Source organism: Pinus tabuliformis, chromosome X, assembly GCF_031772625.1.
Source record: "Pinus tabuliformis cultivar Carrire ecotype Pingquan chromosome X, CPIR1, whole genome shotgun sequence".
Taxonomy (NCBI): Eukaryota; Viridiplantae; Streptophyta; class Pinopsida; order Pinales; family Pinaceae; genus Pinus; species Pinus tabuliformis.
In genome coordinates, this window is record NC_142308.1 from 1526502801 (window position 1) to 1526519525 (window position 16725).

A 16725-nucleotide genomic window follows, 5' to 3' on the forward strand; every position below is an offset into this window, starting at 1 on the left:
GGATCAAGTGGTATCAGAGCAGGGCTTTTTAGATGTGAATTTCATGTTTATATGCTAACAATAAGCAGGCTTCAAAGAGGTGAAGGGGAACTAGAACCTTTCAATCTAGAAGCAGGGTATGCACCTTTAAGGAGAAACATGGCAGAAGATGAAGCTCATCTTGAAAAGGAGTGTAATTTCAAAAATACTTTCTATTCAATAGCAAAGAACATCAATCAACTGGTTTTAAGACTAGAGAAAGCAGAGGAGAGAAATCCAGAAAGAAAATGTTCAACATATGGGAATGGTGGAGAAGAACCCTCTCCTTCTCCTTTTGGTAGTGAAGGCTCTCCTTCCTCTCACCACCATAATCAAAGAAATCCAAAGGATGCATCTAAGAAACCTTTTTTTAAATAAGATGTTAAATTTGATCTTCCTGTGTTTAATGGTGAAAGTAACGTAGAGAATCTTGATAATTGGATGAGGAAGATTGGGGTTTACTACAGGACTTATCAAATCATAGAGGATGAGGCGAAAATCTAGCTGGCCTCCCTACGGATAGGCAAGACAACTCTCATTTGGTGGGAGAGAAAATTACAAAGCAGTAAAAATGTGGGTAATCTATTTTCCTCATGGTCTGATTTCACTTCTGCGTTAAAGGAACAGTTTTATCCCTTAGGATACAAACAGAAAGCTTTGATGAATTGGCAATATTTAAGGCAAGGCAAAGGGCAGGATGTTCAGAATTTTATAGAATAATTTAGGAAGCAAGCACTGAATTTGGGTATTGCACTCGATGCACCTAAAGTTGTAACTAAGTATATTGGCTCACTGCATAGTTATATTAGGCATTCATTGTTATTGTTTGAACCAACCACTATTGATTCAGCCAACGTAAAAGCAATTCATATTGAGAACAGGGGAAAGAATGAAAGGGAGGATCAGTCCAGAAAAACACCGTTCAAACCTCCTAATGGCAAATCCAAAGAGAAATGGAAAGGGAAGGAGAAGAAAATAGTAGTAGCCAAAGAAGGAGAGTGGACTTATTGCAATCAATGCAAGAAGGAAGGCCATGATGACGATCACTGTTAGAAGCAACACCTAGAAAGGTGTCCAAAGAAGTATGGAGGAAAAGGGAATCAGAAAATAGTGGCAGCGGCACAACAAGATCTTGGATCAGATTCAGGAGATGAAGCGCTGGTCACAGCAGTAGGAACAAAAGGTACCCTTACACCTCCTGTTAATTCTAAATCACATGAAGGCAGTAGATGAGTCCCTTTTGAATGATTGAAAAAGAATTGAATTATTTCATATCAGGGTTGTAGTAAATCACACCAAAGTAGAAACTCTGTTTGATACTAGGTCCCAAACAAACTTAATTGCAGAATTCCTGGTAAAGAAGCTTGGCTTAGAAACAAACCACACCCAAAACCTTACCCGTTGGGATGGATACGTGATAAAGCAAAATTGAATGTAACCCAACAGTGCAAGGTCAAATCTGTGATTGCGTCTAAGCTGGTAGACGAAGTAGAGTTGGATGTAATACCATTGGATATCTGTGGCATGGTATTAGGGAGCCCATACTTATATGACAAAAAAGCAGTCTTTTTCCTCCATGAGAATAAATTTAAAATCACCAAGGATGGGGTAGAATACATAGTGCGAGCTCATCAAAATAAAATTAATACCAGCCTTGTAAGCACTGGGTAAATGAAACGACTGGTGAATTCCAGTAAAACATGCAAGCTTATGGTTTTAAGGGAGAAAGAGGTTGATTTCGCTGATGCATTCCAGTGCTGCAATGGGAAGCATAAATAGGAATTAATGGAATTTATTTCTAATTATAATGAACTATTTTAGGAGCCGAAGGGATTACCTTCGAAGAGGGAAATCCAACATGAAATCCATCTATTACATGAGGCCCCTCTGCCAAATATCGGCATGTACAGGATGTTGGCGATTGAGATCGAGGAGATCAAGAGGTAAGTGCATGAATTGCTGGACCAAGGTGTCATCAGGCCAAGCACCTCTCCATGTGGTTCGCTGATTGTTCTAGTGCCAAAGAAAGATGACAGCTGAAGGATGTACGTGGATTACCGCACGCTCAACAAGATAACGGTGAAAAATCGCTATCCTCTCCCACACATAGATGTTTGTTTAGACCAATTAAAAAGTGTTGTTTATTTCACAAAGTTGGATTTGCGTAGTGGTTATCACCATGTCAAAATTATGGAGTAGGACGTGTGGAAAACTGCCTTCAAGACCAAGCAGGGGCTGTTCAAATGGATGGTGATGCCATTGGGGCTTTGCAATGCTCTAGCCACCTTTATGCGGGTTATGAATGATATATTTCAGCCTTTCATTGATGAGTTTGTTCTCGTGTATTTAGATGATATACTAGTTTTTAGCAAGAGTTGGCTTGAACATGTCAGTCATGTAAAGAAAGTGCTTGATGTGTTGAAGAAAGAAAAACTCTTTGTAAAATTGTCAAAGTGTGAGTTCAGGAAAACCTCTTTGGGTTACCTAGGTCATATTGTTGGTCATGGTCAGTTAAAAATTGATCCCTATAAAGTTGAAGCAATTGTAAATTGGCCTAAGCCTACTAGTGTAACCGAGGTCTGTAGCTTTTTAGGTGCAGTCCAGTATTGGAGGAGATTTATTGCTAATTTCTCTATTATTGTAGCACCTTTGTACACCTTGACAAGTGTGAAACAGGCTTTCCAATCGGGAGGAAGACAACAAAATTCCTTCGAAACATTGAAGGATAAAATTAGTAGCGGGCTAGTCTTAGCCTTACTCGATCTCCAACAGCCATTTGAGATCGAAACCGTTGCCAGTGGTTATGCCATGGGAGTTTTACTGATGCAGAAAAAGAAATCGATTTGTTACCATTCTGAGAAGTTTTCTCAAGCTATGATAAACTATCCCACATATGACAAGGAGCTTTATGCCTTGGTGAAGAGTGTGAAAAAGTGGAAACACTACCTGATAGGCAAGGAGACCATCATCCATACAGATCATCAGCCCTTGCAGTACCTTTAGTCACAAACCAAGTTGTAGCAATCTCATCATTTCAAGTGGATGGGCTTTCTTCAATAGTTTCATCTGGTAATAAAGTATAAGAAGGTTCGTTATATTTTGAAAGTTATGCTAAAAAATATGCTAACAATGATGACTTTAAGGAGGTTTATGCAAAACTAACCCATGGTTCACAGGTGGACAACTATCACTTGCAGGGGAAATTGTTGTATCACCTTGGTAAATTGTGTATTCCCATAGGAGAAAGAGTACATGTAATTCGAGAGGCCCACACCTCTCTTATGTCTAGACACTTTGGTGTCGAGAAGACTTTATGTCATGTACACAGATTTTGTTTTTGGCCTCATATGAAAAACATTGTGACTCATTATGTAAAGGGTTGTGTGACGTGTTCTGTTTCAAATCCCTCTAATAGAAAACTTGGGCTCTACACACCACTCCCTATTCCAAGTCATCCATGGGAAAGTGTGTCAATGGAATTTGTAGGAGGTTTAACTTTGTCTAGGAAGAGTCATGACTATTTGTATGTCGTCGTTGACCGTTTCAGCAAGATATGTATTCTTATGCCTTGTAAAAAGCAGATTACTGCAAAGCAGACTGCTTCTCTTTTCTTTCAACATGTTTGGGTCCACTTTGGATTACCCATATCAATTGTGTCAGATCGGGACTCTCGCTTCCTTGGAGAGTTTTGGACCAGCTTGTGGAGGATGATGGACACCAAATTGAAAAGAAGCACGACATTTCACCCGTAGACCGACGGATAGACAGAGGTTGTTAACCATACTGTGGTACACTTATTACGAGGCTATTGTGGGAAACATACCAAGTTTTCGAAACTCTTGTTTCCTTCGAGAGTTTTGGACTAGCTTGTGGAGGATGACGGACACCAAATTGAAAAGAAGCATGACATTTCACCTGCAGAGCGACGGACAGATAGAGGTTGTTAACCATACCGTGGTACACTTATTACGAGGCTATTGTGGGAAACATCCCAAGTTGTGGGATGAACATCTCCCCTATATACAACATTCCTACAACTGAGCAGTGCATTCATCAACGCAACGTTCACCATTCGAGACATGTTTTGGTTACCTGCTAAAGGACCCTTTTGATATGGTCTTTGAAAGGGAAGATGGCTCCAGTGGACATAATGATAGGGACAAAGCTCAATAGTTCATTCAAATCCAATTGATTCACCAAGCAGTGCAAGAGCAGTTGGAGAAAAGTCAAGCTTGTTATAAGGCTCGACATGATAAACACCGAGTCGACCATCAATTCCAAGTGGGAGACAAGGTGTGGTTCCACATCAACAAAGACAGGATGAAGGGAGAAGGAAAGAAGTTGCGGCCAATTCGGTATGGAGCATTCACCATATTGGAGAAGATTGGGAACAATGCCTTTCATCTTGACTTGCTGGTATATATGCAGATGTACTCAGTAGTGAATGTGGAGAACCTAAAGCTGTATGAACCACCTTTGATCATGGACATTGATGAGGTGGGCACAGTTCCTACAGTCGATGATTTTGCACCAAAATATATTGATGAGTTGCCCGAAGACATCATCCTCAACAGAAGAACTAGGACTTCATGGTGAGGAGATGTAGAATACCTTCAAGTTGGATTCAAGGGAATGCACCCCAGTAAGGTCAGATGGTTGGAGAAAGAGAAAGCAAGGGAACAGTTCCCTCACTTGCCAATTGACTAATGAAAAGATTTTGGTGGTCCAAAAGCTCCTCAATGGGAAGGATTGATCCAGGTGGATCTTCAGATACAATGGCATGGAAAAACTTAGAAATCAAAGTGATCGGAATGAATTCAACTCAGGATCAGAGCGTAGATCTCGTCATCCTGATTCCAAATGCATGAAAAACACTTCAATCCAAGTCTGGATGATGAAGTTATCGCACAGGGAAGGTTTCTTTGATCCTTAAGAAAATGAGGATTTTCCTTTGAAAAAGGGTTTTAAGCCTCAAAGGAAAAATCGCAATTGGAGGACTTGTGGAGGTGGACTTAAGAGAGGTGTAGTGGAACCCCCGATCGCCGATCTTCGATCAAATCGGATTGGTGGACCAGAGGCAACCGGATCGGAGGTCTTACTTGTATGTATATTGGCGAATAGGCAGAGTGATCGGTGATAAAACGATGGTGGGATCATTATCGGGACACCAGAGCGATATATGAGCGGGACACCTATGCGATCGGCTGACGTTGATATCGGTGATTGGAGATTGGTGGTTGGCAGTTCCCTGGTTAAAGGACCTTATAGATAGCGATACACTGATTGCGACCTTGGGCTCGGACCTGATATGGAATATATGCCCGGTTTCACCAGTTTTGAAGTCCGGGTAAATGGTTTTGGGTCAGATTTTCTGTGTTTTTCGAGATTTTTAAGGTCTTATTGCCTTAACAATAAAAGGACCATTTTAAGAGGCAGTTACATCCGCTAATCCTTCCACTCTACCAGCCTCTGTTATGAACCAGGAAAGCCCTGATTTAGATGGGATTCTGTCCGAAAATCCATTATATAAACACAGTTGATGGAAAGAGTAGGGAGGAGGCATTTTTGGTAGCACGCTGTTTCATTTGGCAGGAGGCCAAGAGCGCATATTTTTCTGTTTTGGATAGTGTTACATGAATCCAAATCCTTCATTGCTGTGGATGCATTGGTGTTGCTTACCTCTCCATATCAGGCATCCATTTCATAGCCATCTTTCAGATTGGAGGTATAAGCCTCTTTTGGACAGATGATTGTAATTCTTTTCTTTCATGCCATTTAATAAGAAAGGCCTCCCCATTGTTGAGCTGGGCCTAGAGACATAGTCCAAATTGGACTAACTCCGTTATCAAGCCTTGGTGTCTTCTTTTGTGCCTTTTATGTGTTACTTCTTCTTTCCTTATGTGCACATTTCTGTGTTAAGCTTCAATTTTGTATGTGATTCTTTCTATACATCTATAAGTGAAAACATCCTGGATCAAGCATGAACTGCCCATTGCGCAATCTCACAGCTTAAGCTTCACTCCTGACTTCCTAAGCTATGAAACTGTGCAATCACTCAGCCTCTCTCCCAGCCTGTCCCGACTCAGTTAGTGGATCATCATGCAACATCTGAGACTAGGGGTTTATCTAACTAATGCCGTCTTTTCATGAGTGGATTGTAGATAAAAGTACTCTATCATGATATGGAAATATTATAAGAATAAGATGGAGAAGGTGGACATGTTAGAAGACACATATGGAGCTGAAAAGATAAGATGATCATTAGTTGAGAAGACGAAGGAACACTGAGATTATATCAAAAGATCAAAGATCAAGACCGCATGAAGACTCCATCTGATTCAGAACCCTTTGGAGGATGGATATGAAGAAGAAAGCATGTCTCTCATGAAGACAAAGCATTAAACATATCTTGTTGAAGACAAAGGAGGAGCAAGAATGAATTGACATTTCCATGTCATCAAGAAGTAATTTTCAACAGTGTTGTGCCATGTCATGTCATGAGTTGTCATATGCCACATCATTCTTGTGGATTATGTAATTTCTTATTTGAAAATATAATGTAAAGTGGAAGTCCAAGAGTCATCCATGTAATGTGAAAAGTCATGTATGAAGTAAAAAAATCATGAGAAGTCAAACATTCATGAGGGTAGTAAAAGAGTCACAAGGGAGGTGAAGGATCACCCCATTTGTTATATACACACCCTCATTATACAAGCAAGGGAATTTTCACCTCGACTCCTCCTGCACAACATTAGAGAGATAAGCTAGTTCTTTTGGGGAGTAAGTAGTCGTTCCAACGCTCCTCTACTGGAGCTAGTGGTATTCATTGTGTACATGTGTCTTGGAAATTTTACTTAATTTCAGAAGCCTCATGGCCAACACGTTCTTCATGCATGGATTATGGATATTTGCAATACTATTCTGTGGGTGTTTGTAATTCATGTTTTCTTTCATATGTGCTAATGTAGTTGGACTATTTCAGTTATTTTGGTACTTATAATATTGAGAATGTGTTGTAATGGTTTCTATTTCTGTCACATCCTTATGGACTATTCCACTAGATATTAGACAAATATTTCTTGTTGATAGGTTGTAATGATCGTCACATCTTTGTGGACTATTCTACTAGATGTTAGACAAATACTTCTTGGTTGAATGTGTCTCTACTAGGGTGGTACTATTACCTCTCTCTTAGAGGCTCACTTTATTTTCTCCCTCCACAGTAGAAGAACCTTGACACACTTACAATTGAGCACTCACTAGGCACACTCGCTTTTCGAGGGCACATTTGCATTCCTCTCTCTTGCTAAAAGTTAGAGCCAAGGAAAATCTATAAGAGCACATGGAAATTGGGTTGATACTCTGGATGGGGCTCCTATTCCAAATCGTGTGAGGTCTAATTCATACTTCACATCGAGGATACCCCTTGGTTGACGAATTTCCAACATCTTCAAGAAAATGACGCTAGAAGGAGGGCCAAATGACAAGCTGGGCCTGTTGAATCTGTTTTGAATTTATTATCATAAATGGCTCATCCTCAAATCATAATATCGTGGTGCTTTTCCAACCTATCCCTTGGTAAACTATTAATCCTTGATGAGCCTCTTTATCACTTGTCTTAATTTAATTTTAAAGGCGAGGATGAAACACCCATAACCAAGCACATTTCTAATTTTCTTAAATTTTGTGAACATTATGAAATCAACGATGAATATTTTTCTTGTGTGGTTTTCTTCCTCACCCTTGAAGGTCGTGTTAGTTGATGGTATCATACCTTACCATCTTGTTCCATCCATTCTTTTCATCCTTTCCTTAAGGAGCTTTATCAAATCTTCGATAGGTATGATTACTGATATGTTCTTAAAAGAATCAATCAACTAAGAATGAAGAGTAATGAATCAATTGAGGATTTCTCTGATTGATTCCTTCACATATGTTATGAATTTCTTGAAGAAGACACGGATTGGGATTTATTTAAGCAAAAGTTTGAGCGTTTGGTTCACATATCTCTACATGGTGAATCTGAACCTCCTGATGTTTCTACTTCCCCAACTCTTGTAAATCATGAGACACCTCTAATTTTAGAGGAGGAATCTATGATTCCTTTTTTTCCTTGTCCTCCTCCCTTTTTAGTTCTGATGTGGGTGCCTCCTTGTGATGATAATAAAGTTGGGAGATATGCTAATCAAATTACTAATCCATCTTCTCATTCTTCTTCCACTTTTCATGACTCATATTCAATGGAGGAAATCCAAGAATGGCTCATGAAACCCATGGTGAAGACTAACTCCTCCATTTCGCAAGATGATGTTACTATTCATAACTCTAGTCTCGAATCTGATCTGAATTTTTGTTATCCTCTATCATCTATATGCCATGACTCTTTGTACCATGATTAGCCTGATCAATCGGCTCCATTAGCTTGTTTTTCACACTCTCTTGATTTTTGAGTTGCTGGTTCAAATTGCGATTAGATACAAGGTAGTCACATTACACAGATAGAGGAGCAGGAAGGTGAAGATGCTTTCAATATTTTTTCTCTTTTTCAAAATCCTCCATGTGAAGATGATGCACTTCCATTCTTGGATGATTTTCAATATGGTAATCTTGGTAGTGAATAAAATGCAATCAATTCTTTCAATCAATCTATAGCCTTAAGAAAAAATCATTCTGATGATGATGACTCTGTTGATGTATGCGATCATGAATGCTCAAGTGCATCATCTGATCTTTTGGTTTATCATGGAGACTTTAATTTAGATCTAGAATCTGATTTGGTCAAAGAATACATCCTTATCAAAACTTCCTCTTCATATCACTATCCCTTGTGCTCCACCGTTTGCGATGCATCTACTTGTGATGGAGATACTCCATGCTATTCGAGTTCTTCATATGATGAGTTAACTTGTCAATTGACACAAGGTGGTGATATTATCCGTGATGAAAATGAAAATAATAAAATCATTGAATACTCTTTCCATCCCTCATCATCTCCTCTTGCATGAAGGCAACTCTCCAAACCAACTTGCTCATGAAAATTTTCCAATTCATACATATTCAAATTTGCGATTAGATGAATCTTTCAACTTGAGTAATTTGTTTTTTGAATTTGAAAATTTTAGTCAAGTCGGTAAAAAATATGGCTACCATTTAGTGATTAGTGGTAGCATCTATCCTCACACCATGCACTATTTGGTCGAATCTTCAAGATGCAATTTTACAATCCTTGAGAGTTTTGGGACTTCAACTTTCATTGATGGTTATATCAATATCTCGCGACTCTGGTAAGCCCTCCGAACTAAGTCAATATGGTTTCTCTTGCAAAATAATTCTCTTTGCATGGTTTTACTTGATGTAAATTTCTTTTTGAAAGATGTCTGCCATTACAGATGTAATTTTTCAATTTTTCAATATTTAACTTCTTATCAACAATCTTCTTCAATTGATTCGTCTTCTTCATATCTTGCATCAAACTCAAGTTTGGAATGTTCATATCTCTTAAAGTCATGGAAATGTGAAATTTGTCACCTCAAATATCATCTTTGGCCGAAGGAATCATATCTATCATAATTATTTCATGATAAGCGATTCCCAGTTTTCCTTATGAATATCATATCGCAAATATTGTTCTTCATAACATTCAAAATCCCCTTGAGTGCGAATGAATGCATGAGTTATTGCGCGAATCAAATTCTTCTCCATTAACTATGTCCTGACTGGTCTTATGTGTTGTGTTGGCATCCATTTTAATTTATTTCGATGATTAATATGGTTGTTCAATTTGTCACTAGTTACAAGAAAATGGTTTTCCACATTCGGTTTGTGAGGAATTTGGTCAGATTGTTCAGAGCATTTTCAAAGCTATTCAAATTGATTTTTCTTCATTAACTACTAATTCGGAATATGATGCTTTCATTTTATCATTTTCCCACTAGTATATTTGATGACAGTTTTTTGACATTGATTAATCTTTATGGTTTATCTCACCATTCAGATACTTGTTAAGTAACTGTGGCACTTCAACATTCGCTAATGGTTATGCCAGGTCCTCACTATCTTGAAAAGCCTTATGAATACGATCAGAACTATTTTCCCTCACAAGGTTCTCATCCTAATGCTGCACTTTTAAGTGAATATTCATTATTACATAGTTTTCAGGAGTTTCAAGAGGATTGTTTCAAATTTCATGATCCAGTTCTTAATGGTTGGAGCAATCTTACTTGGAAAGCTCCATTGAAAAAGAACAAGTTTCAGCCTTTTCTCATTTTTGCTAAGCAGGATGACACATAAGAAGGTTCATTCTTAAGAAGTCATCGAGGTTTTTCTGATTATGGTTTCCGTCGAAAAGGTAAGAATATGAACTGGATAAAAGTAGTGGTCGTGACACATATTTCTGCCCACAAGAAATACCTTCCTTTTGTTGTGCAAGTTCTTAAATCTCTCATATTTTCTCTTGCACATTAATTTTAATCTATTTCAACCAATTGTATCTTTCTCATTACAGTTCAGAAAAAACTACGATGGGTTCACTGGAAATTTCATTATACATGAACCCGACCTTCTATCTATTAGGTTAGGAGTAGGATTAGATGTATTCTAGTTTTCCCCTGCCTTGCACTCATTATGCACTTGTTCTCTTTAGTATTTATTGTCTTTTCTTAGTTCTATCTTTCATCATGTTTGGTTTAGCCTCTTTTGTTTATGATTTGGTTTCGCTTCCTTGTTATGTCATGTATTTTCCTTTCTGTTTTGTTGATAAGACTTTGCATGAAGGGTGTACTAATTTGCCTCGAAAGGACAATGCAAAAAAATAGAGAAGGGATTTGTGACACTGAAACATTTGGCTAACTCTCTATCCTTAATCCTTGTCTTGGTTACACCTTTTGGTCTATGATGTTTTAATAGAAAATATGATCCTTGCATTAGGAAAGCCTTGTGTCAAACCATGATCTCCATGTCTATTCTCGAAAATGTGACACTTACACTTGACCTTTATGTTTCATTGTTTTTAGGCTGATCCAATCAAGTAGAGAAGGGAAAGGGGAAAATATAAATGATAGCATAATATCAGAGGTCTTATATATGCTTCTCTGAAGGGACGACTCTCCTACTCTCAATAAGTCATGATCCCTCTTCTGCCCATGAAATAAATAAGTGCCGATGCAAGTCCTATATAAATAATTAAATAAAGCTGAAAGACTAGAAATGATTCCTGCATAGAGAGGTGAAGCAAGCAACTCCGATGGGGTACTTTCCAGGCTCCCTGGCAATGGGGAAATGTTTTTTTCCCTAAAGTGACTCCGCTGAGGTACTGTCTAGGCCTGCTAGGTGTGGGGCAGCACCAAAGATGAAAAACTACACTTTAAAAATCTAAATCTCGTGAACTTCATTACCCTTTCCTGATTCAAAACATTGTGTGATCACTGATCTTATATTTTTGTTTAACGAAGTAAAGGAATGAATGGGACTATGTTTATGCATGGGGTAAATGGGGAAGCCATGGTAATCTCAATGATGAATCAATACTCCCTGAAGAACTAGACCTTGCACGAAAGAATTGGACAAGGCAAAGAAGTTGGAGTTCTAGCAGTGTGTCATCAAGTGTTGTCACAGCGACAACCACCCTCCCAAATGTTTCCTACACTTGAATTTTAGTGCCTACTGTGGATATTTTGATCAATTGTTCTATTTTCTTTTCGATCAATTGATTCTTTTGAGCTCCCTTCTTGGATTGGAAGTGTTGAAGTCACTTTCTCACACATGCTCAATCTATAACAAGTGCATGCGCGCATTATTTTACGCAATATTGAAAAAGCATAGCATGACCCATCAAGAATGTTCCTGTGCGATGTCCAATCCATTTCGATAGTGAATGTGCAATGACATCGACAATTTCTCACTTCTAGCTGCATTTGTACTTCTATTTCGGTGAGTTTTGCAAATTGTCGATTTGCGCACCTTTCTTTTAGCGAGTGTGATTTTCATGTTTTTGGCTATCACTTTTTATTTCTTTCCCTTTAATTAGTGTCATTTTCATGTTATCTTTGCCCCAACATGTGTTTTTTTCCACCATCATTCGCATATTGCAAGTGGCGTTCACACTTTTATTTTCATATAGTAAGTGTTGTCTTTTGGCGTGGGAACTGTCACTTATCGTGTAAAGTGGAGTTTTGATTTGTTTCAAGGGGAAATATTTGTGATAATGAGATTTTATTATCATGTAGACATGTTCCACATTAATTTCCAAAGTTTCACGCATTGTCGCATAAGTGTTGTCATTGTTGTCACAAAGTGTATCTTTAGTGTCACACTTTGAATGGGTTTTCACAATGTTGTTACATTTAGGAAAGTATGTTGTTCATGTGTTCTAAGTATCCTGTGTTGTGTCATCAATTGAACTAATTTTGTGATCATGTTCAAGCCTTTATTTTATTCAACTTCCTCTAATTGATCCAACACTTAGTCAAAATTGGAAAAAATCCCGGCTGGGCCACTCAGCCTCATCCATCCCTTGAATTGCACACTACGCAGTATCAGTCCTCCAGCAGCAACCTTATCTCTTGGAACTATGAAATGTGCAGTCTCTTCCTCCCAGAACTACACATTTCACAACCTCAGTGCTTAAGCCTAGCCCCTGAGTCCTAGAACTGTGCAATCTTTCTCTCTATCCAAGCAAGCACTGCGAATTGTGCAGTCTCAGTACTCAAGCATCAATCTTGAGGTCCTAAGTTGCACAAATACGCAATCACCTAGCCTCTTGTCCTTCTAGTACTATGAATTTCACAATTTCAATGCTTAAGATTGGGCCTTGACCTCCAAAACTACATAATCATGCCCTCCAACCAAGCCTGAACTATGCATTGTGCGGCCTTAGACATCAAGCACAACCCTTGAGCTCTTAATTTTGGAAAATACACATTCACTTGGCCTCCTATGCCTCCAATAATTGCGTAGTTGGCTGAAATAGTGCAAAACCCCTCATCCTAACTCACTAACTCCCAAAACTACACAATTTTCTTGCCTAGTCCAACGTGAACTACACATTGCACAGTATCAAGGCTCAAGGTTCACCCCTGATTGCCTGAGATGCACAACCATGTAGTCATTAAGCCTATCTCTTAGTTTCTCCCTGCTTAGTCAGTGGACCATCATGCATAATTTGAGGCTATGGGTTTATCAGACTGATGTTGTCTTGTCATGAGTGGATTGCAGATGCAGGTACTCTATCATGCTATGGCAAGATGATGAAGAAGGAGATGGAGAAGGAGGACATGCTATAAGACACATATGGAGCTGAAGAGATAAGATGATCATTAGGCGAGAAGATGAAGGAACACTAGATTACAACAAAAGATCAAAGATCAGACCGCATGAAGACTCCATCTGATTCACAACCCTTTGGAGGGTGGATATGAAGAACAAAGCATATCTCTCATGAAGATGAAACATTACACATCTCTTGTTGAAGACAAAGGAGGAGTGAGAATGGATTGATATTTCCATGTCATCAAGAAGTCCTTGTCAATAGTGTCATGCCATGTCATGTCATGAGTCATCATATGCCACATCATTCTTGTGGATTATGTAATTTCTTCTTTGAAAATATAATGTAAAGTGGACGTCCAAGGATCCTCTATGTAATGTGAAAATTCATGTAGGAATTCGAAAAGTTATGAGAATTCAAACAGTGGTGAGGGTAGTCCAAGCATCACAAGGGAGGTGAAGGATCACCCCATTTGTTATATCTACACCGTCATTGTAAAAGAAAGGGACTTTTCACCTTGGCTCCTCCCACAAAGCATTATAGAGACAAGCTAGTTCTTTTGGGGAGTAAGTAGTGGGTCCAATGATCCACTATTGGAGCTAGTGATATTCATTGTATACACGTGTCTTGGAACTTTTAATTAATATCAAAATCCTCATGGACAACACGCTTTTCATGCATGGATTATGAATATTTCTAATACTAGTATGTTTTTTTCATGTTATATTCACCCCGACATGTGTTTTTTCACCGTCATTCACATATTGCAAGTGTCATTTGCACTTTTATTTTCATATAGAAAGTGTTGTGTTTTGGTGTGGGAATTGACACTTATAATGTAAAGTGCTGTTTTGGTTTATTTCAAGGGAGAATATTTGTGATAATGAGTTTTTCTTATCATGTAGATATGTTCCACACTCATTTCCAAAGTTTCACGCACTGTCAAAATGTTGTTGCATTGAGGAAAGTATTTTGTTCATGTGTTCTAAGGTCCTGTGTTGTGTCCTCAAGTGAACTAAGTGTGTGATCATGTTCAAGTCTTTCTTTTATTCAACTTCCTCTCATAGATGCAACACTTAGTCAAAATTGGAAAAACTCCCGACTGGGCCACTCAACCTCATCCAATTCCCTTGAACTATGCACTGCGCAGTCTCAGTCCTCAACAAATACCTTGTCTCTTGGGAGTGGACAATGCATAGTCTCTACCTCCCATAATTGTACATTTCACAACCTCAGTGCTGAAGCCCAACTTCTGAGTCCTTAAACTACGTAATATTTCTCTTCAGCCAAGCCAGCACTATGCATTGCACAGTCTCAGTCCTCAAGCCTCAGTCTTGAGCTCCTGAACTGTGCAATTGCATAATCAAATAGCCTCCTATCCTTCCAGTACTTCACATTTCAAAAATTTTAGTGCTTAATCCCAGGCCTTGGCCTCCAAAACTACACAATAATTCCATCCAGCTAGGCTTGAACTGCACATTACGTAGTCTCAAACCTTAAACCCAACCATTGAGCTACTGAGTTTTGAAACTTCCCAGCCACATGGCCTCCTCTACCTCCCAAAACTAGTTGGCTGAAACAATACAAAACCCCTCAGCCTGGCTCACTGACTCCCAAAAATTTGTAATTTGCTTTCCCAATCTAGTCTGAACTACACATTGCATAGTATCAAGGATCAAGCTTCACCCTTGACTACCTGAGCTATGGAATTGCACAGTCACTGAGACTCTCTCTCAAATTGTCTGGGCTCAGTCAGTGAATCATCATGAAAAAATAAGACTAGGGGATTATCATAGTGATGTCATCTTGTCATGAGTGGATTGCAGATGTAGGTACTCTATCATGCTATGGTAATATGATGAAGAAGGAGATGGAGAATGAGGACATGCTAGAAGACACATATGGAGCTAAAGAGATAAGATGATCATCAGGCGAGAAGATGAAGGAACACTAGATTACAAAAAAATATCAAAGATTAGGACCACATTAAGACTCCATCTGATTCACAACCCCTTGGAGGGTGGATATGAATAACAGAGAATATCTCTCATGAAGATGAATAATTGCACATCTCTTGTTGAAGACAAAGGAACAATAAGAATGGATTGACATTTCCATGTCATCAAGAAGTCCTTGTCAACAATTTCATGCCATGTCATGTCATGAGTCGTCATATGCCACATCATTCTTGTGGATTGTTAGCTCTGCTATAGTTTGTAGCATTTGATGGGCGAAAAGCAGGTTTGGCAGTGCTGGTTGTGCTTTCAAGAGGTTCGCAGCAATGGATTTATTCTTCCCCTTCATTCTCCTTATTCTCCCTAGTAACCCCTAATCTCTGTTTTCTTCCTAAACTCTGTGTAAACCCATATTTACTTAAACCCCTGCTTACACTCTTAAACTCCCCATTCCTCCGTTTTCCACTTAAATTTCTCCATAATTGCTTTTCCACCGGCTCTCGCGCATTTTTGTTTAAATACTATGAAAACCTACATAAACAATGTTTATGTAGTTCGGCCGCTTAAAACATGAACCCGCGCCATATTAACCCTCTATTGCTTTTGAAATCGCGACTGTTGATCATCCCGATCCAACGGTCCACGTCGCCCCAGCCTGTGCATTAAACTTCGTGCTCGTTCCTTGTCATCCGGCCGTCCGTTGTCAGATCCAACGGTTGACACTTCCCCCGATCGTGCGACTTGCACGCATGTTAACCCGTGGGGGCGGCAGTTTTAATCTGCCATGCGGCGCTTTCTTATTGGATCGCTGCCTGTTATACAGAAACTGCCTTGGGCCGATTCCCCACACCGCCCACCGCGAAAAACCTCCGTCCCCGCCGTTTAAACTTCACGTACCTTCCGATCCCAATCACCGTCGGATCTGCTTGCCCACGATCCGACGACTGACGATTGTCTTTGCCTGTCCGCCTCCCGATAGCTCCTCCCGATGTGATCTCCGCCATTGATCTACGCGATCCAACAACTGAGCTTTATTCTCACCCTGTGCATGCTTCCACCATGAAATCTCAACTCCTTTTGACTGTCTCAAGCCCGCGAAGGACATCAACCATCAATTATCTGTACCCGGCACATTCAATCTGCAACCAACTGCATTTAAAGAAGAGCATGGCCGAGAGGAAAATGGACGACCTCGGGCAGATAACAACATTTATCAGTTATGGGTTTGTATCAGTCAGTACTCCACCTGATCAGAGGAGGATTGCAGAGCACCAGAAAAGGTCGATTTTGTCCATTAAAATCAGCAGTGTGCAACAGAGACCATATCTAATTGTAAATGTGGTTGGTGGTCCATTAAGACACCTCCACGCATAGGTTAGCAGAGATTTTTTGTATTCAACCTCCATATATACTCAGAAGACAGAATGTAATAGGTGGATGAATGTTATTTTGTTGTAGGCTTCAACTTCTAGAGATTGTAACTACTGT